Genomic DNA, 21,018 nt, shown 5'->3' on the forward strand with positions numbered 1-21,018 from the left:
GAGTCTTCCTGACTATAGACCTGGTACTCTATCCACTTGAACAACTAGCTACCCCACATATAAGACACATACAGTGTAAATGGGAGGCTATTTTAATAGGAAGGCACTAGAAGTTGTTGGGTTGGGCAGGATTGGTATAACCAACCACTCAGCTGACCACTGGGGCCTCAGTATGACTGTCTTTGGGGTACACAAGCATCCCAGCCCCTTCAACTAGCAATGTAGCATGCTATCATTTAGAGGCAATGGATAGAGAACTGGGCCTGGAGTCAAGAAGACCTAAGTTCAAATCCAGTTTCAGAGATTTTACTAGCTATGTAACCCTGGGCGTGTCATTTGAAAATATTCATAATATTCATTATATTCATAATTTTGCTTAGCGAAAAGAAGCAAGGATTTGCCTTCTAGTCCTGGTCATGTGACTTTGCCTAAATCATTGAGTCTCAACTTCCTCCTTTTGGAAATGAGGCTCTAAAGTCCTTTCCAGCTTCAAATCGATATAATCCAAGAACAGTCATTCTTGAATGCTTTTATTATTAATTTTAGCTTTCCTTTCTATGGTAATTTAGATTTACAAGATTTACAACCCTTGGTAGTGCCAATATTATTGTTCTAATTGATAGAACCAGGATATAAACCTTGGTCTCCCAGATCTTTTCACTAGGCAAGAGACAAGGACTGTGGGGTTCTCTACCCAAGTCCATCACCAGCTCACAGGACTATTTACAACACATCCACATCCTTACAAGTTTTCATTTCCCTCACGGAGAAACCTCTAACTTCTGAGTCACAGTTAATGGAAATGTTTTAAATACATTTTTTAAAAAAGAGATTTGAAATTTGCTACTGTTCACACTTTGTTCGTGTTCTTTTCTCTCCCTGTCACTTCCACTTTTCAGATCCAATGTCAGAGTGTTGTGTTTGGTTACCTAAGTGAAACTACTCGGAATGAATTAAATTCTGCCTCCCTTGGAAGAGAAACTGTAATTTCCAAAGGAGGAAAAAAAATGCTCACTAGCCCTTTCCTCCAACTTGAATCAGCAGTTAGAGGATCTGAGGATTTAGAAGATCCATTTGTCCAAACGCCTCCTTTTACATATGAAGGAGCTGAAGACTGGAAACCTAAAGGGACTTGGCCCAAGGTTACAGAGGTAGTTAGTAACTGACGGGAATTCGAACCCAAGCTAGTGAACTTATAGGCTATCAAAAGGCAGGATTCTTTGGTACGTCCTGTTGATCCTGCAGGAGGCAATAATTTTCTCCTACCCTGTAAATTAAGGTAGTTTTGACATGTTCACTTAGACTTATAAAATGTTCGGAATTTGACGGAACTTTAGAGATCAAGTTCAACCCCCTCCCTCACTTTACAAGTGACGAAACTGAGGCAGAGGGAAGAATTTTTTTTTTTTTTTACATTGCTGAAAGTCACTCAGTAAGTTGTGGAAGTGGGGATTCAAACCCTGGTCTTTCTACTTAGGTCCAATTCCCTTGGTCTGTCTGTCATACGTACCACTTCTGCCTCCAGACTTTTCATTAGCAGTTTGGGTGACAGGACAGTTTTTCCAAGCTGGAATAAAAATTTGAGTTTGAGCCCCAAACCAACCATGTGGCTTCCTAATGTAGGTGGGGACGGAGTCTACTTCGGGACTAGAGGACAAAGCGGGAGCTGGTGTTCCTCCAGGTGAACACGCCCCTATCTTATACCATCCGAGTCTAACGTCTAAACTAGGTGAGGGGGCCTCTGAGCCCGAGGAATCGGAATCTGGGGGATCCCAGCGTCTAGGGCTGGAATCGATTTTAGAGACCATTTAGAATAACTTCTCTGTTTTACAGAGGTGGAAACTATGGGCCAGTAGATAGTAAACTGCAGCCGATAGTAAGTTACATAGGGGAGCTCTGAATTCACACCTTTTGGTTCCAAGCCCAGCGCCCTTTCCACTACATCGGGCACATCGGGCCTCCGGGGCGGCGGGGCAGGAGTTTCTGAGCAAGTGCCTCACGCTGGATCGGGAGAGGCTACTCTGGGCCGGGGAGGGGGGGAAGGCAAATCGGGTGTCCAGTAACTCATTGCCAGGTGTGTAATTGGCCAGGGGAGTAAAATTTCCTGACTGGTGTGGGAGGGAGGGAGGAACAGCTTGGAACAGGCACAGACTCCACCCCAAAGCAGGACGGACCCGCCCAACCCAGCCCAGCCCAGCCCAGCCTGGCTCAGCCCAGTACAGTCAATATATGAACCACTGTCCCGTCCGCCGAGTGGGTCTGAGCTCAGAAGGGGCAGACTGGTGACCAGCGGCTCCTGCGCTGCCCTCTGCGGTAAGGAAGCCCCTCCTGGGGAGGTCTCCTGGGCTGCGGGCGGGACTAGCAGGGAGTGGCCCTAGGGGTGACTGTGCCCGCCGGCCAACCGGCGTTCTGCCCTGCTCGTTGGACGCCTCTCGGGTGGCTTCCACAGTCCCATTTGGGGACTTAGCCTCGGGATCCGTCAGTTTGTGGTCGGGGAGGGTTCCTCGCTCCCCTAGGAGCCCAGCCAGAACCTCCTGGCTGGGCAACTGGGGACCTGGGGATCCCGGGATCCCGAGGGAGCGCTGCGCATTCTCAGTACAAGTCTCCGCCCCCCATCCCGTCTTAATCTGGCTACGAGAGGCTCCTCTCGAGCCCTCGGCCAGGCTCTGCGGTGTTCTTAGGGCTGGGCCTCTAGTGCTTCCCTGCACAATGGGTGGAGCAGGCAGAAGTGAGTGCCTCTGGGCGGGCGAGGTACCCTGCTGCTCGTCCTGGGATTGGAAGTGGGCAGCTGTCCCTCTGGGGAGACCGAACAGGGAGCTGTCGAGTGGGTGCTCCCTGGTGCCCTTTGGTGCCAAAGAGACTGTTTACTTCTCCTTGCACAATCCAGGGAACTTGTCATGTCTTTAGATTTACTTGGTTGGAGTTCCATAGGGTGTGGGTGTTCAGCGTGCCCTGAAAGTCAGGAGTCTTTGGTGGAAATCCTAGTCCTCTGACCATTTCAGCGAATTTACTATCTTAACTTGGCTGCTGTGAGGAAAGTGTGTAAACTTTAAAGTGCTATAGAAATGTGTGTTGTTGGCAGAGTAAGGTGGTCAAGAGCCCCTATTTGTGGATATACATTTCCTCACTTAGTTTCAGGAAGGGCAATAGAACATGGGCCCGTGGCTTTCCCTTTTATTTTCTCCTCACTTGCATTGGGTTTAGGATGGTTTTCTTCGTGGAGGATCTGAAGGGATAGGAAAAGCTAAGAATGAGTTTTTTCTACCTTTCCAAAATACACACAAGTCCTTTTGAGCTTTGGAAGTGGGAGAGGAAGGGCAACATCCCCAAAGTCATGGGTTAGGATACATTCATTTGCTTATGTCCACTCATTCTTTTATTTTCCTGGCAGTTGTTTAGTTTAATCCTTCAGCCCTTCTAGGTGTGGCAGCAGCTTTTGGCTACCATTCCCGTTCTAGTTTTAAATTTATGTCAGAATAATTTATTAACCAAATCTTGGATTTTTTTTCCACTCTCCAGCTCTTCCACATTTCCATCACCAAGAGGTAGCTTCAGTCTAGGTAGGCTGGCAAGGTACACCTTCTCTGGTCTCCTTCTCCCACTCAGTCTCACTCCTAGCATTGGAGAAGTATGAGACAAAGCATACTATAAACACTTCCCATCTCCCATGGTCCACATTTTTATACCAATGAAATCAGACTAAAGCTAACATCAGGAGGAACCTTGAAGTGGAAAAAAGGCCACCAAAGGGTAAGCCTGGTATACTGGAAGCAACACTGAATTGAGGCCAGGATAACTTCTTTGGAGGGATGGTCCTGCTGACCACTAGCTGAGTGAGGAGGTATCAGGGTCTGGTGAAAGATTTCAGCCCCTCAAGCATGTGGAAAGCAATCTCTGCCCCTAAGGATTATAGTCTGCTAGGAGGTAGACTCTATTCTAGATGTCTATTCTCTACTAGGACGTAGAGAATTTAGGCTCATATTCTAACTTTGCCATTTGCGAAGTGTGACCTTGGATATGTTACTTTGTCTTTTGAGGCTTTAATTTTCTTTTCTGTAAAACAAGGAAGTTAAACTAGATCATCCCTAAGGCCCTCTCTAGATATATTATTTTATGACCTTGGGCAAGTCACGTGACTACTGTGGCCTCTATTTTTCTCTGTAAAATGAGAAGGTTGGATCAATGAGTCTCCAAGCTATGAAACTATCTAAAAGATGTGTGATAGGGGAGGGGGCAGTGCTAGTGAGAGGGGAGAAGGTGGGATTTTTTTTGTTGTCATTTTTTAAACTTTACATCACCATAGTGTCACATGTACCCTCCTTCTCCCTCCCCACAAGCCATCCCGTAGTATTTTTTTAGAGGGGAAAAAATGTCAGCACATTTGATGAATACATTGAAAAAGTCTGGAAAAATGTGCAGTATATAACCCTGCGGACCTCCATGAGCGGATCGTTTGGGCGTGTCTTCTCATCGCAGCTCTTCATTTGAGTCTTGCTTCATCTTTGTAATTCTGTGTGTGTGTGTGTGTGTGTGTGTGTGTTTGTGTGTGTGTGTGTGTTTTCTTTCCACTTCCATTGTGCTAGTTACTGTGTATATTATGAGGGGCAGCAATGTCTCAGGTTTTATTTAGTATTGAGATGGAAGGGAGCCCCCTGAACCTTGTTTTTGGGGGTTTTTTTGACCTTATAACTATCTTTATAAAAAATACAAATCAAGCAGCCCCTCCCAGGGATAGGTCTAGGGAGCTGGAGGTAGTGGTGATGGAAAGGGAGAGGAGAAAAGAAGGGACCTGGGAGAGAAGCAAGGGAGTGGGGGAGATTTTCCAGAAGGGGCGGAAGACTTTTCCAAGAACCTTCTTTTCAGTTCAAATACCTATGTTAATCAAATGGCCAGGGGAGGAGGAGGTGCTTCGTTTCAGTGCCCACCAAAGTCTCTGCCCCTCCCCACAAAGGGGAAGGGGACCCAAACCTTTTGCACCCACCTTAATCCCACCAGGACACCCCATACCTTGTTCTTCAAGTCCTGGGGACCTGGGACTGCCTTAACTGCATGGAACAACTGAAAGGCAAGGAGACCAGGGTTGAAAGACAGGAGCAGGGTATCAGGGAGAGGGCTAGGTGGCCACCATAGTTCGTATCAGGAAAAGCAGAAGTAGTAGCCTCCAGTCCCAGGCCAATGTCCACAGACTAAAGGCAGAAGTCTGCAGCAGGTTTGGTGGTACAGTGAAGGTGGCCATGGCCAGCAGCTTAGTTAGCACCCCCCTGCCCACTCCCTTCCAGCCCCTAGCATCTGAGGCCCTCAGTGTTACTCCAGATGCTCCCTGAAGGGGATTCTCAAAGTGGTTGAGTGCCCAGTGTCAGGTAGGTCCAAAACCAAAAATGGGGTATGGGGTTACATGCAGGATGAGGGTCACACAGTGCTCAGATGAGTCACTCCTCAGGGGGAAGCTTCAGGTTGGGGGGCGGTAGAGCCTGAGCACCCACCTGCTCTTCACTGCTGGGCCCGTAGGTGCCCTCTGTCTAGAATTTCTCACGAAGTTTCTGGCCCAGCAGGACTAGTGCCACTATCAGGAGGAGGATACCCAAGACTGAAAATACAGTGATGATGGCAGTGACTGCACCCTGGGACAGGGCCCACTGGCTGGTGGTGCTGTGGAAGGGATAGTAGTTTTTTCAGTGTAGCCAGTGCAGCCAGTATTCTGGGTCAACGCAGGCTTGGGGTTCAATAGTTGCAGGCTCAGTGCCAAGCAGAGGCCCAGGCCAGGGCTGCTTGCCATGAGGAACTGAACCAGGCCTATGCCTCGGCTGACCTGGCTCCTGAACTCTGGTGGCTACTGCATCTCAGGCTACTGGTGCCAACTTTCAGCTCTGGTCTTCAGCCTGGCAGTCAGTCCTTCTGTCCCTCAGTGGTCTCTGGTCGGCTCCCCTACCTGAAACTTGTTGAGAATATTTGACTTCACACAATTCTCAAGTGAGATGAGGGAGGAAGGAGAGAAGTAAGTGGTCAGAATGGTGGCCTAATTCTAAATCAGCTTTGCTGACAGATACCGCCATCTTGTGAAAATGTAGGCTGAAATAAACAGGGCTACCTTCAGTGAGGAGTTTACTGGGATAAATAGGCTATCGTTCCAGACTCCTAGCTCTTGTTAGGAAATGAGTTGTAGATTACCTAGGGTAGAGTCCTCCACCCTTTAGAAAGTGGTTGAAACTGTTATTATAGTATTCAGAGTTGTGAGGATGGGGACACACAAATACTGGCAGTATATTTCCTTTTCCAAAGAAAAACATTCTTTAAATACAAATCTGGCTACGTAGGACTGTGGACTCTTTGTTAAACTCACTGTAGAGCAAAGAAAAGCAGAGAAATGACCAGAGGCAGGAAAGGCCTGCGGTGGGTCTTAAACTCTCAGTCTCTGGTTTTTCACTTATTTCCTGCCTCCATGTTTTTGCTCCAATATTATATGCAATAATTCCACACCCATGGTCTCCTACATGGGCAAGGAGTAGGGGGAGGTGTCTTCTCATCTCTTCCTTGTGGCAAAGCATGGTCATAATAATGCAACATTTGGTCTGGGTTGTTTTTCTTACCATTTACAAAGCTATAATCCTTGTTTATATATTATTTACTTGTTTCTGATTATTTCACTTTGGACTCATTCATATGTCTTTCCATGCTTCCTCATATTCATCATGTCCTTCCTTTCTTATAGTGCAGTATTATTCTATTACATTTATGTGTCATAACTTGTTTAGTTTCTTCCTAATTAATGGGCATCTGTTGTGTGTCTTTGCTACCACAAAGAGTGCTGCTATAAATATTTTGTTGTATTTGTTGCATAAATATTTTGTTGCTTTCTTTTTGTCCTTGACCTCCTTGGGGTATAGTACTAAAAGTGGAATATGTGGTCAAAGAGTATGAAAGTTTTAATCACTTTCTTTACATAATTCTGGATTGTTTTGCAGAATGGTTGTATCAGTACACAGCAATGTCACTACTACGTCTATTTCCAATGATTAGGGGAAAAAAAGAACCTATACATTCTAAAATGCTTATACAGCTCTCTTTGTGGTGGCAAAGAACTGGAAACTACAGGGATGCCCATCAATTGGGGAATGACTGAACAAGTTATGGTATATGATTGTGGTGGAATACTATTGTGCTATAAAAATGATGAACTCAGTGATTTTAGAAAAATATGGAAAGACTTGCACGAAGTAATGAAAAGGGAAATGAGCGGAACCAGGACAACATTGTATACAGTAACAGCAATGTTGTTTTAAGAACAACTTTGAAAGAATAAGTTATTTTGACTATTATAAATACCCGAATTAACTGTAAAGCACATATGAAGAAAGACACTATCTGCATCCAGAGAAAAAATTGAGAAATAGATGTATAGAATAATTGTTTACATATATACACACATATATATGCACATATTGTGTGTGTGTATGTGTGTGTGTGTGTGTGTATGTGTAGGGAGCCACTGGAACTTAGTAAGCAGAAGAGTGACATGGTCAGACTTGTACTTTAGGAAGAATACTTTGGTGGCTCTATGGAGGATGGATTGGAGTAGGGAGGAATGAGGCAGGGAAGCCAGTTATGAGAAATTGAAACAGTTGAGGTGAGAAGGGATGAGGTCTTAAATTGGGCTGGTGACTGTAAGAACAGAGAGAAGGGGATGGATATAAGAGATGTTGTGGAAGTGGAAAGGACAAGATTTTCCACAATGGACCCAGCAGCAACTGGGGGCCACATACCACCAGAGGACATCTAGTTGATACACTGGTGTGGTGCTATATAGCAAAGGCCTTCTTGGTTCAGGATCTATTCTTTTTCTATTTATCTTCTGTGAATTCTATTTACTTACTCAAAGGAAAGCCTTTCCAAACTCCACACTGCCTCTGCCACTCTCAAATTCTAGCCTTGGACTGAATTCATTTGTTAATTCAAAGGCTAGCCTCTACTATTAACAGGAAGAGTAAATTACTAAATAGCGATGTTGTGCTGAGCAGGAAATGATGCAATTCTTTTTTGGTGGTTCTTGTGATTGGACTCAGAGACTCATCAAACTTTAAGGTGAAGAGGGAACTTAGAGATCATTTGTCCTGTTTACCCGAATAGGTGCTGAATAAATGTTGGTTAAACTGAATAAATCTGGCCAATCCAACACTGCTTGTGAAGCTGATTGTATTTTTCTCTGTTTTATATATTAAGTCCCCAAGAAGAGGAAATGACTTGCCCAAGATCAGAGAAGCCATTACGGAAGCCAGGTCTTCTCTTTCTGCTCTTTCATCAGGATTTCATCAAGGCTTCCCCACTGACCTGCAACTTTAAGGCACATGTGTTTATGTGTATGGGCAATTAGCTAGGTGGTGTGGTAGATAAAGTGCCAGATCTGGAGTCAGGAAGACTTGAGTTCAACCCACTTTCAAATACTTACTAACTCTGTAACCCTAGGCAATTCACTTAACTCTTTTTGCCTCATTTTCCTCATCTGTAAAATGAGCTGAAGAAGGAAATGGCAAACCGTACCAGTACCTTTGCCAAGAGAATTGAGCCATGAAGAGTCAGACACAACTGAGCAACGGTGTACATGTCGGTATAGACTGAAGTTCATAAAATAGAAATAAAAACGTAACATGAATTGTCTTTAATACTGAGGATGACTTTCATAGTTTCGTGTGCCATAGGCACACTATCCTGAGTAGCTACAAAACATTAATTTAGAACTGGAATATCTTCTAGTTTAATCCTTTTATTTTACAAATGAGGAAACTGAGACCCTGAGAAGTTAAAGTGACTCAGGCATGGTTACAAAGCTAGTAAATGTCCAAGGCTATGTTCAAACTCAGGTCTTTCTGACCTTAACATCAGCAATTGATCTACTAAGTCCCACTGCCTCATTTTACTCTTTGATGTTCCAAAAATCGTTTCCCTCTCTCCCCCATTGAACCTTACCTTGTAACAAGAATTAATTAAGGCAATTTGCCCTAGTTGTGCTACTATGTTGCACAACACCTGCGACATACATACATAGTAGGCACTTACCAAATGTTCATTTATTGACTGAGGAGTCTTTTCTCCTCCAGGCTAAACATTTCCCAGTTATCTCATCCAGTCTTCACATGACATAATTGCAAGGCTCTTCAATATGCTGGCTGCCCTTCTTTGATATGCTTTATCTTATCAATAACCTTCTTAAAGTGTGGTACCAGGAACAAACATAACACTCCAGTGTTGCCTGACCAGGGGAGATTTCAGTAGGACTATCGCTGAAGGCCAAATGTCCTGATTTTTTTTTTTAAACTAAGCTCGTAGTTTCTTTAAACTGTAAGACCAGTGAAATTTACCAATTCCTGGCAAAATTCTAGAGTAGCTTATTAAAAGAATGATTTGTCAGAACTTAGAAAGGGAAGTAGTAATTACTTTAAGTCATCGCACATTCATTAATAAGTCATGACAGATGGACCCCAGTTCCTTTTTAAACAAAGTTTCTGAAGAAGAGAATGTTATAGATAAATTATACTTGGAATTCAACAAGGTGTTTGGCAGTCTCTTGATTTCCTTGTGAATAAAACAGAGGTGTAGGATGGATAGTAGGATGGATAATAGTGCTATAAAGTGGATTTGGAAGTGTTTGTACAATCAAACCCAAAAGTGTTGATTAATTGATCTTTAGTAGAATCCTGTAGAGAGGTGCCACAGAGCTCTGAATTTGGGCCAGTTTTTTTAGACCCTTTATCTAGTATTTGAATAAAGAAATAGATGGCATCTTTCCCAAATACACAGCTAACACAAAAGTAAGCTAATAGATTAGATAACGGAATATGGATGTTAAAAGATTCTAGATGAGCCAGAGCAATAGATTGAATTATAATTGTTACTGCTTACAACTACTACTACATTTGGGGCATTTTACAGTTTACAAAGCACTTTCCTTACAAAGGTCCAGTAATGTAGGTAGTACAAGTGTTAGCATACCCATTTTGTAGATTTGGAAAAGACTGACTTGCCCACCACCAGAAAGTGATAAATCTGGAAGTATAGAGCCTAAATCTCCTGATTGCTGATCATAGAAGCAGCATAGTATAGAGGAAAGAGCGCTAGAAGCCGATAATTAACAAGGATCAATGTAAAGTCCTACATTTCATTAAAAAAAAGTCAACTGCTTAAGAACAGGTTAGGAGGAAAGATGAGGGTAGACAGCAATTAATCGAAAAGAGACCTGGAATTTTTTCTGGACTATGAAATCAATACAAGGTGATATTGTAGTAAAAACTACAATACAGCATTGTAGTGTTTTTTTTTCTTAAAAAAATAGCTAGTCATTTACAGAAATACTGAGTACAGATTGAAAAGCAAGTGAATGTCTTCTTGTGCTCTGCCCTGGATCAGAACAGATCAGATGATCTTTTCAATTCACCAAACCCTGATCCATTGCTGGTTCATTCTGTGTGGATCAGCATCCTAGTTGCTGGAATTATTGTCTTCATTTCTTGGCACCACATTTTAAGAAAGGCATCGTGGATAGTGACAGGACTTCCAACCTTGACATTTTGTTGATCAGCTAAAGAAAATGGGAAAGTTTATTTAGATTGTAGAGAAGACTTTGGGGAGATATGATGGCTGATTTCATATGTTTGAAGATTATTTATCAGAAGGTGGATTTGCTTTAATCTTTGTGGCCCCAGAGAGCACTGCTAGAAGCAGTGGATGGCAGTTACCTGAAATTCAGCTCAAGTAAGGTCTTAGGAACAATTAGAGCTGTTCAAAAATGAAACTTATGTTTTGTGAGACCTCTATTACTGTAGCCCTTCCATCCAGTGCAGGCTAGAGATGACCACTTTTGGGGGCTTGTAAAGATTCTTCAGATGATTTCTTCCCTTTGAACACCAAGGTTCTATGATTCTCTGATTTTTTCAGCTGAGATCCAGAAAAACTTCATAGAGGAATTGACATTTTGAACAAAAGCTTCTGTACTTGAGAAGAGTATATTTGCCTGAGGCAAGTGTGTGGGATTCCTGGCCTTTTAAAAAGCAATGGACTAAGTCCTACAGGATTGGCTACTATGACAGCTTATTTAATAAAGCAAACCATCGATGACCTTTTGCTATGAGGCATTTCTGAACAGAAAACAGTAGTTCAATTGTGGTTAGAATATGGGGTATCTCAAATTAGATAGAGCCTCTAATAATGATTCTATTTGAATCCTATTGGAGGATCATAACTCATTTTGAAGATAAAATCTGCCTTAGTAGTAATATTTTTATCTTAGCATATATTTTATCGTACGATAGATGTTACTGCTTCGTGCTTACATATTTATATTTCAAGACAAGGACAACTAATACTTTCCTTGTTTTATCATATTCAACTTTATCTAGGTATCAGAAATCTGTCTATAATTGTCTTCACCCTAAAGAGATTTAATGCTAATATACACTAGAAGGTCACCAGAATTTCCATTCCATGCAAACGCATAATTGAGAGTTGTTTTTTAAAAAAGAAAAAAAATGTTCTGGACCTCAGAACTAACATAAATATTCAATTCTCCTTTGCAAACCAGGACTTTTGATAATGTTTCATACTGTCTAAATGTTTTGTTTATTCTTAAGAGTTAAAATTTGAAACTTATGTCAAAGTACAATTGCAATTTTTAAAACTTGAATAGAAATCCAGTTGAAAATTATCTTTTATAGGTACAATTTATTTTAATAAAGTTGCTGTCAGTGTCAAATTTTTTTTTAAAAAAACTAGTGCTTTTAATATTTATTGTTTGTTTTTATTGATCTATGTTCTATTGTGTTTTCCCTTTTTTAACTACAAAAAATGAAATATATTGTGTTAAAGACAAAGATACAGAAAGTAAAGAGAGATCTGTTTGCATGCAAATGATGTGACCTAGTCAGCCTTAGTAAACATGGCTGAAAAGAAGATTCTTTTTTTTATGATTCCCAAATGCAAACCAGTCTAGTCCCTTATTTTAATATGATTCTGGAACTCTTTATTTGCAGTGCCTGTCCAAAGTATGAACTTGAACTAACTCAGTGGATAACTGACACAAACTTTCTTCAGTGGTCATAGATCCCATTAATAAGGCCACATAATGTTCCAGGGCTCAAAAAAATTAGCATAATAGCATCCACAAATAGGCTCATCTGTAGGACCTTACCGTTTGTAGCAAGACTTCTTAACCTTTTTTGTATCATGAAACCCTTTGGCAGTCTGGTGAAAACTATGCTCCTTACTCAAAATAATGCTTTTTTAAAATTATTTTGTTTGTTTTCAGTGTTCTACAATCACTTCCATATATCTTAGATTTTCCCCTGCCTCCCCCTTCTTCCCCCTCCCTCCCCACTCCCTCCCCTTCCCTCCCCACTCCCTCCCTGAGATGGCGTGCAATCTTATATAGATTCTACACATACATTCCTATTAAATACATTTTCACCTTAGTCATGTTGCATAGAAGAATTAAAATGAGAAACTATAAAACAAAACAAAATAAAACATAATATAAGAGAAAATGGTCTGCTTCATTCTGTGATCCAGTTCCATCAAAATAATGATTTTAAATGCATAAAATAAAAGACATAAGACTACAAAGGAAACCAATTATATTGAAATACAATTATCAAAATTTTTTTTAAATCCCACAAGTTCATTGCTCAAATCCTTTCCCATGACAATGACAAATATCTTTGTGAAGCCTGTTTCCCCATTTTATGTCTCACTTGATGATGAGAACTAGAGGATCTTTGACTGTCTTAATCTCTGTGGCCTCATCTAGCAAGGAAACTTATATGAACATCAGATGCTTTCTTGTAATAAACAAAAAAAAAAAGTGTGACTGGAAAAGGAGGTAGGCTGGTAATGTAACCAGAGCAAGGGACAACATAGAAGAGACCAGGTGTTTTACTCTAACTCTCCTCATGTATAGCTGATGTGCAATCATCATCCCTATCTCTTCCTGTTACTAGCTCATTTTTCTCATCCAGGAGTTTGTTCTGACATTTCCTTATTAATTACTAAAATTGCAACATCTTTCCTGTTAATTAAAAAGTTAGCTATTTATTAAATAAACCAAAAAAACCTTAGTTTTCCCACAAGTGTTTGCTCTTTTGTGTGTGTGTGTGTATGTCTCTCTCTCTCTCTCTCTTTTCTCTTTCTGCACACAAACACAAACACACACATACATCTCAAATCTCCTCATTTTCTAGGCTTAGCTCAACATTAAGGTTGTGGGCTATATAATTTATTAAGTCTCTAGCCATTACTTTTGTATTTTTCAATTCTAGAAACATATTTTATCTCAGAGTACTAATCAGTTCTCTTCAAGAAGTAGTTTCTTGTTTCTTCACGAAATAAAAGTTAAAGCAGTTCTCCAAGGAAAGAAGTTCTTTCTTCCTTTTTCTCTTTGTACCTCACTCATTCTCTCTTCAGTGGCAGGCAACCATCTCCAGAACAATAATTCAGCTCTTAGTCTTCTCATAGATTCCTCATAGAATGACAGTTAAACTATCACTCTAATGTTCCAATGCCCCTTAAAGATAGAGTAAAAATATGCTTTCTGTGAAAGAGACTGTTGAAGCTGGTATCACACTGGTTTCCACAAAATAGTGAAAGACACCTGGGAAGGCTTTAGTGTGTTGGACAGATCTTCTGTGGAAGATTTATGGAAGGAAATTGATAAGAATCCTGTTGGATGAGAAGGCGTTTATCTTAACCAGTGAGATCACAGATCCATCAAGGTATTGAAATATTTAGAGCAGTACAAAACAAAGTGCTTTGAGTGTGCTAACAGAAGGGAAGGGCTTTACCAATACGTAGTAAGGAAAATTTCATGGAGGAGATGGTATTTGAGTTGGGCTTGAGGAAGAATTTAATAATTAATGCCTTATAAAACATAGCACTTTATAGATTATAAAGAAGTAATACATACATTATATATCATTTAATCCTCATACCAGTCTACTAAAATTGGATAGGATATATATTACCATCCCTGTTTTACAGATGATGAAATTGGGAGTCAGAGAGGTCATATGGCTTACCCTGCATCATCTTAGGTCTCATAAACAGTGCAGTCAGAACTACAACACAAGTTTTCTGACTTTTGGTGCATTGTGCCATCATCCCCATTATATCATGTTAACCCACTAAAATATTATACAAAGACAAATTGGCTAGAAACTTGTAATCTGGGAAGAGCAGTCGTTTGCCTTAATGGTAGTTTCTTATTTATCCCTCTAACCTGTTTGGTAAGTATAGTGCATCTAGTTGGAGCAGTTTGGTCAAAGGTCTTTTTTAAGGTGGTCATAAACTTAAGCAGGGATTATACTAAGCTATCTCTCAGGAGTTTTCCATATTAGAACACTTTGCTTCTTCAAAACCAAACCCACAAAAATACTTTGTGATAGATCTGAAAACACAACACAAACATAAGGTATGACGATTGTGATAAATGCTCCCCCTCTCTCACTTTCCCCTTTCCCAGACTTCTTTTCATGATGTGTGCATGGGTAGAGCCTATTTTGTATAAGGGTGAGTCAGACCTCCTATATTTCCACAAACCAAAAAGCTCAAGTTCTTCTTACTTGTGGGATGTAAAATGAAACCATCTGCCAAAGTAAATGAAAGATGACTCACTCATTGGAAAACAAACTACAGTGGAGAACATTCCAACTTTCATGTACTTTTAAAAAATATATTATTTATATAGAATTTGAAATTTGCAAATAATCTTGTGTTTATTTTTAAAAGATTAGCTATGGGTGAAATTCCTACTTGATGGTTGTCACTTGACTGTTAGGGTAGGTTGTTGTTTTAATTTACTCTTTCAAGCTCAGGACCATAGTATATTAAAGCAGGACCTTAGAGACTTGCTCTTCCAAGAGTGTGCTGGAATCAGTCATACCCTTCCAGGGACTGTTAAAACTTAAGTATGAGCATTTATGCTTTAGTAGTCCCACAAATCAGGGCATTATTTGTTGTTTTGAACTCTGGTCTTCTTGACCCCAAGTTCATGCATTGTGCTATCCATTGTACCATTCTGTTGTTGTCTGGTCTGACTCTTTGTGACCCCATTTGGGGTTCTCTTGGCAAAGCCAGGGTGGATTGTCCTTTCTCCGGCTCATTTTACAGATTAGGAACTGAAGCAAACAGCATTAAGTGACTTACCCAGGGTCACACAACTAGTCAGTATGGAGGCCCCTGGATTTTGCCTACCTAAGGAGGTCGCTTAACTTCTCCCAACCTCTGTTTCCTCATCTGTAAAATGGGGATAATAATAGTATCTACCTCCTAGAGTTGTTATGAGGACCTACAGAGATAACATGTGTAGCTCTTTGCAAACATTAAAGTGCTACGTAAAAACTTATCATCATCATTATTAATTATAATTGCTGTTACAATCCATTGTTGAGCATATTGTAGAAAAGAGGTTTTTTTTTCCAGGTATGGGTTGGAAGAGATGACTGATGAGGTAATATTTTGTCATTCTTTCTTTGAATCCCAGCTCTGTTAGACTCCTTGTATAGCCTTGGGTAAATTATGGTGCTTCTCTTTGGGCCTGGGTCTCCTCATCTGGACAATGAGGAGGTTAGATCAGATGACCTTTGCGGTCCCTTCCAGCTCTAAATTTGTAACCCTAGTTGCCCACAACTTCAATGGAAATTTTTCTGAATGCTCTTGGTTTTTTTTGCTGGCCCTGTTCTCCATATGAAGAAACTGGAACATGGTTATGACTCATTTCAAACAGCATGTGAGTGACAGAGTGGCAAACTGGCAAAGCCTCAGCTATTAAGAACCCAACATAAAGCCAGAACTTAATCTGCCTCCTCTTTGTCACCCTATTTAAAACAAATCATTTCCATGATATTTTTAGTGCTTGTGGCAGTACAATTTAAAAAGCATCAGTCCATTATCTGTCTCATTGGATTCTCACAACAACCTGGGGAGGCAGCCAGAGCCCATATCATTAGCTTCACTTTATAAATGAAGAAACTGAAGCTTGTGGGGGTTAAATGACGTTCTTGAGCTCACAAACCATGTGGAAAGTAGAGCTGGGTTTCACACTCACATCTCAGTCTGACTAGTTGGCATCCATTCCTTCCTACTATGCCACCCATCAGATGACTTTATGGTGTTCTCTTTCCCACTCATAAGTGAGAAGACCTATGAGTTAGTAGAAAGAGAGCTAAGTTGTAGTTAGGAAAGATCTGATTTATTTTGTGCATTACTATGTGTGTGTACACCTTAATAGAATATGAGCTCCTTGAGGTCTGAGTCTGTTTCATTTTTCTTTGCATCCCTAGCAAAGAAATGAACTGGAGAGACTGATGGTCACACAGTTGGTATCAGAATTGGAATCTGAAACCAGGTGTCTATTGGGATTGAAATGAAGGTAAACTGAGGCCCAAAGTTCTGAGCAAAGTTCCATTTATTGGTAAGGCTAGCATAATAAAAGGGGTCTTTGGTTCCTCAGCAAACCAAAAGACACTGAAAGAAAACTAACAGATTATTTTTATGGATGAAAGGAGCAGGATCCCCAAACTAGAAGAAAGCATCATAGATGAGGAAAACAATATGATTGGTTACCAAGCCTGAAGTATTGTGGAGGTAGAGAACAGTATGATTGTCTGGAATCAGGTATGTGGAGCCAGCAACCACCCCTCCTTCCATCTTGATGATGATTGATGTATCTACCTGTCAGTTAGTGGTACGTGGGTAACAAACCAGACTTCTTTGAAGGACAACTAGAGGCATAGAGATAATAGGTTTCTCTCTTTTTTTTTGGAGGGGAGATGAGAGGCAGTCTGGGTTAAGTGACTTGTCCAAGGTCACACAGCTAGTAAATGTCTGAGGTCATATTTGAACTCAGATCCTCCTGATTCTAGGGCCTGTGCTCTATTCATTGTGCCACCCAACCACCCCAGGTTTCTTTTAATTAAAGTGATTTATAAGGAAACAGAACATAATTCAATGAGGAAGACTGAATTTCTGAACCTATGAACTTCTGGACTTAATTCAAAGATAAAGGAATATGACCTGAGCAATTATACAAAATGTCGGTGGTTTGTATAGAACAGGATCAGTTACAAAATGGAATTAATTTGATTTTCTCATCTCCTGACTCAATTTAGGACGAGAGGTGACTTTGTACTGTGCCTTTGACACATATTGACTGTATGAGGCTTTGGGAAAACAAAACCAAAAAACAGTCCCTGCCTGAATTAAATCAACATCTATTATGTACCTACTATGTTCAAGTCCCTGTGCTAGGCTCACTTTGACAATCAGCATTTGTAAAATGCCTCCAATGTGCCAGGGACTCTGTTATGTTCTAAGGATGGAAAGAAAAATGAAATAGACTTGAAAGATCTTACATTTTATCAGGATGGACAACATGTGTGCATGCATATAGTTATATACAAAATAAATTAAAGGCAATTCTGGAAGGTGAGGAGGGCACTCACTACCTGCTTCAGAGGGAACCAGAAAGGTCCTCATGTAGAAGGTGGTACTTGAGCTGAACTTGAAGGGAATTAGGGATAATTCAGTATTACAACCTTCATCTTACATATGAAGAAATTGGGACTTAGGGATGTTAAGTGACTTGCCCAAGCTAGGATTCAAACCCTCGTCTTGCAGTTCCTGAACCAGGTCTTTTTCCTCCGTGCCAGTGCCGCCTCTTCACATAGTTTGATAGATGTGAGTGGCCTCACCGATATGCAACTAGTTCCTCAATTCTTATAGATTACAACCCATCAACAGCTTTGTATCATCATGTGCCATTTTTATCCATGATCTCCCCTACATCTTCCCAGAGGATCTGCCTAACAACCTGGGGGCCTTTCTGGTGTCTTTGTATGTTCCCAAGGGAACCTATGCAGCACTCAGCCAGCCCATCTGTCATCTCTTGCTCTTGCCCTGTGTCCCTTACACTATGGCACACAAGTCATCATTGGAAACATGCATCACTCTGCATATGCCCACCATATGTCTCTGCGTTGCTTTCTTGTCACCCGCACTAATGAGAAGCATTAACTCATTAGATGATGAGTGACAAAATTCAGGTTAAAGAGATAGCAACAGGGGTTAGTTGTGCTTGAAATTAAATCAACAAACATTTATTAAACACCAGTGAGCAGAATGTTCTATGCTGGCATTAGAGGAAATAGAAATTGTAGCTTAGATATGATCCCTGCGTACATTCTAGGAGGGGAATAAGACACCAATATAGATAATCCTAATAAATAATATACTCCCACCCAATCCCTTTTTCCTAGTAGAATGTAGGTTTTTTGAAGGCAGGGGACTAGTTTCCATTTTTGGTCCTTGTCTCCCGAGCACATAGTATGCATTTAATAAATGTTTATGGTGATTCAATGAGTGTGTTAGAGAATTACAAGACAGGGTGCTACATTTGCTAGATCTGTTTTAAGACATAAATTGTATGAAAGCACCATTGCTCCATGGAAGCAAAATGGCAGCTATCACCTGGGTGTTCGGGGGAGTGCCACCAGTTGAAACTTAAATGTGGGTCCATTCCTAGCAAATCTGATTCCTGTATGGTTTATCTAGAAATACAGTTTGAATACCGTAATAGATTGAAGGAGGATTATAATTAATGAAACAGCTGATGAAAAGGTAAGATGACAAGACCTGTGAACACAGAATGAAAAGGTTGAGTTAATTAAGGGAGAGAAAGTAGTCTGGAGAATAAGCCCAGGACAGGAGATCATGGTGTGAGAGGAATTTGGGGGTGAGGAAACCAAGCTGAGTCTCTTTGATTGTTAGGGGCTACCCAGCAGAAATGTTTTGGCCTGTAGCCATTGTCAAAGGCCATAGTTCTTTCCAACCTGATCATTCCTAAATTTATTCATAGAGGATTGTTCTGTTACTCAGAGAATCGTTGGATTTAGAAGCTAAAAAGGACCTTAGAAATGTCTTAATCCAACCTTCTCACTGTAGAGATGTGGAGCCTGGGGACCCAGAGCCATGATTTTAAGCCAAGGCTTCTAATTCTAAATTCTTTCTATTCATTGACCCTCATTTTCTACCTATGCTTTTCGTCTTCTATGTGTCTTATTTTATTTGTTGTTTTATTGCTGTCATGTGTTTTTTATAGTAGTCACTTCCCAAAGAACCCTGCCTTAGAACAAAGAAAAGCAGTTAACCCTGGGACTGATAACAACATAGAGCAACATTTTTCCTATTACAGTTTATCTTCCTGAAGGGCAGAGGTTGTATCTGAACAATAACAATGATCATAATTAATATTTCTGTAGCACTTACAATGTGCCCGGTACTGGGCTAAGCACTTTGTGGTTATTATGTCATTTAAACTTCACAATAATCCTGATAGGTGCTATTATTGTTCCCATTTTACAGTTGAGGAAACTGAGGCAAACAGAGGTTAAGTGACTCACCCAAGAACATAGTAAGAGTCTGGGGCTAGATTTGAAGTCAGATCTTCATGACTCCAGTCCCAGTGCTTACATCCATAGTCCGTAGCACAGCCCTGCTGAAGTAAGCACGTCATAAAGCACAAATGATTAAGAATGACTTCCCTTTAGTGTTCCACCTGGGACCCAGAGAGGGCAGTGTGTTTTATTTGCATTTAGATGTCTTTTAGTCTTCTTTTCATGCCCAATTATGTCCTGAAAAAAAAATCTAAGTTGGTTGCACATCCACATTGGTCTCCTTAGACTGATCCTTCATTTCCTACTTAGTGTAAGCATTTGCTTTTGTGGCCTCAGAATTTTAAGAATATCTCCATTCCTCTTGAACCTAACTTTGCTTATAGAATTTTAGGCCATGGGATGCTTTCATATCCTATCTTTGAACCCTTTGTAATCAGCTTTCCAAAACTTAGGAAACTGGGCCTAAGTTTGTCTTCCTCGTGTAATAAAGAACTCTCAGATGTTATATTCAATTTGTTCCAAAGTTCTCATCTTTACTACTTTAGGTCAGCCACTTCTCACTGGTCAGAATCAGGTCCTGAATAGCAGTTTGCTGTGTCACTTGACTTATCGACATTTTAAAGAATGAATTGTCATCAAGGTACCTTAAGAACTATCAGTTACTCTGTTTTTAGTAGCTATAGAGCTCTAACATTTGTTCAAATAGTTGGAAATCCCCAATCACTGCTATTTCTTGTCTCTGTGTTAATTTTGTGATCTCTTTCCAAAACTCATTATCTATTTTTTTGCTGTGGTGCATGTGGTTTGTAATATACCCTCCCACCACTCTATTGGTTCTGTTTCTACATTGTGGCCCATTTGCTCTCCAGTTTGCTTCCTTCCCCTGGTTTGTGAATTTAGTTGTTAATAAATCCTATTAGGTAGTTAAGTGGATAGAATACTGGACCAAGAAGGCCTGAGTTCAAATCCAGCCTCAGATATTTATTACCAGTGTGATCTTAGGTAAGTCACTTAAACTCTCTCAGCCTCAGTTGCTCAGGAAAAACAGTAACACCTACCTCCAAGGGTTGTGAGGGTTAAATGAGATAATATTTGCAGAATGCTTTACAAACCTTAAAGCGCTATTGATGTGTTATACTGTTCTACTTCCCATTTTTTCTAAGCCTATCCATTTTTTAAAGAATATTTTTATTTTATTTTCTCAATTACATGTAAAAATCTTTAACATCCATTTTTTTCATAATTTTTGACTTCTAAATTCTCTTCCTCCTTTTCTCCCTCCTTTTTTCCCTCCTTGAGAAGGTGCACACTTTGATATAGATTATGCATGTGCAGTCATGCAAAACATTTCCCTGTTAGCCATGTTGCTAAAGAGAACACAGACATCACCAACCCAAATAAAAAGGAAAAAGAAAGTTAAAAAGTATGCGTTGATCTGTGTTCCGATTCTATCCACTCTTTCTCTGAAGGTGGATAGCATTTTTCATCATAAGTTTTTTTGGAATTGTCTTCCATCATTGTATTGCTGAGAACAGTAAGCCATTCACAGCTGATCATCATATGATTTTGCTGTTACTGTATACAATGATCT

General features: G+C 40.5%; 1 protein-coding gene across 4 annotated transcripts in view; it reads left to right on the forward strand.

The window, feature by feature from the left end:
• The window catches only part of ANXA4 (annexin A4), a 114,053-nt gene that overhangs the window by 53,262 nt on the left and 39,773 nt on the right, over positions 1 to 21,018 (forward strand). Inside the window, exon 1 of one of the 4 annotated variants that reach the window (XM_072635351.1) lies at positions 2,208 to 2,313. The exons of 2 other annotated variants lie outside the window; for them this stretch is intronic. The gene's annotated coding sequence lies outside the window, so the exon portion shown is untranslated. Of the gene's footprint in view, positions 1 to 2,207; positions 2,314 to 13,533; positions 13,752 to 21,018 lie in introns of those variants that run through there. One more of the 4 variants, XM_072635352.1, reaches the window with a different exon arrangement.

The sequence above is a fragment of the Notamacropus eugenii genome, chromosome 1, assembly GCF_028372415.1.
Source record: "Notamacropus eugenii isolate mMacEug1 chromosome 1, mMacEug1.pri_v2, whole genome shotgun sequence".
Taxonomy (NCBI): Eukaryota; Metazoa; Chordata; class Mammalia; order Diprotodontia; family Macropodidae; genus Notamacropus; species Notamacropus eugenii.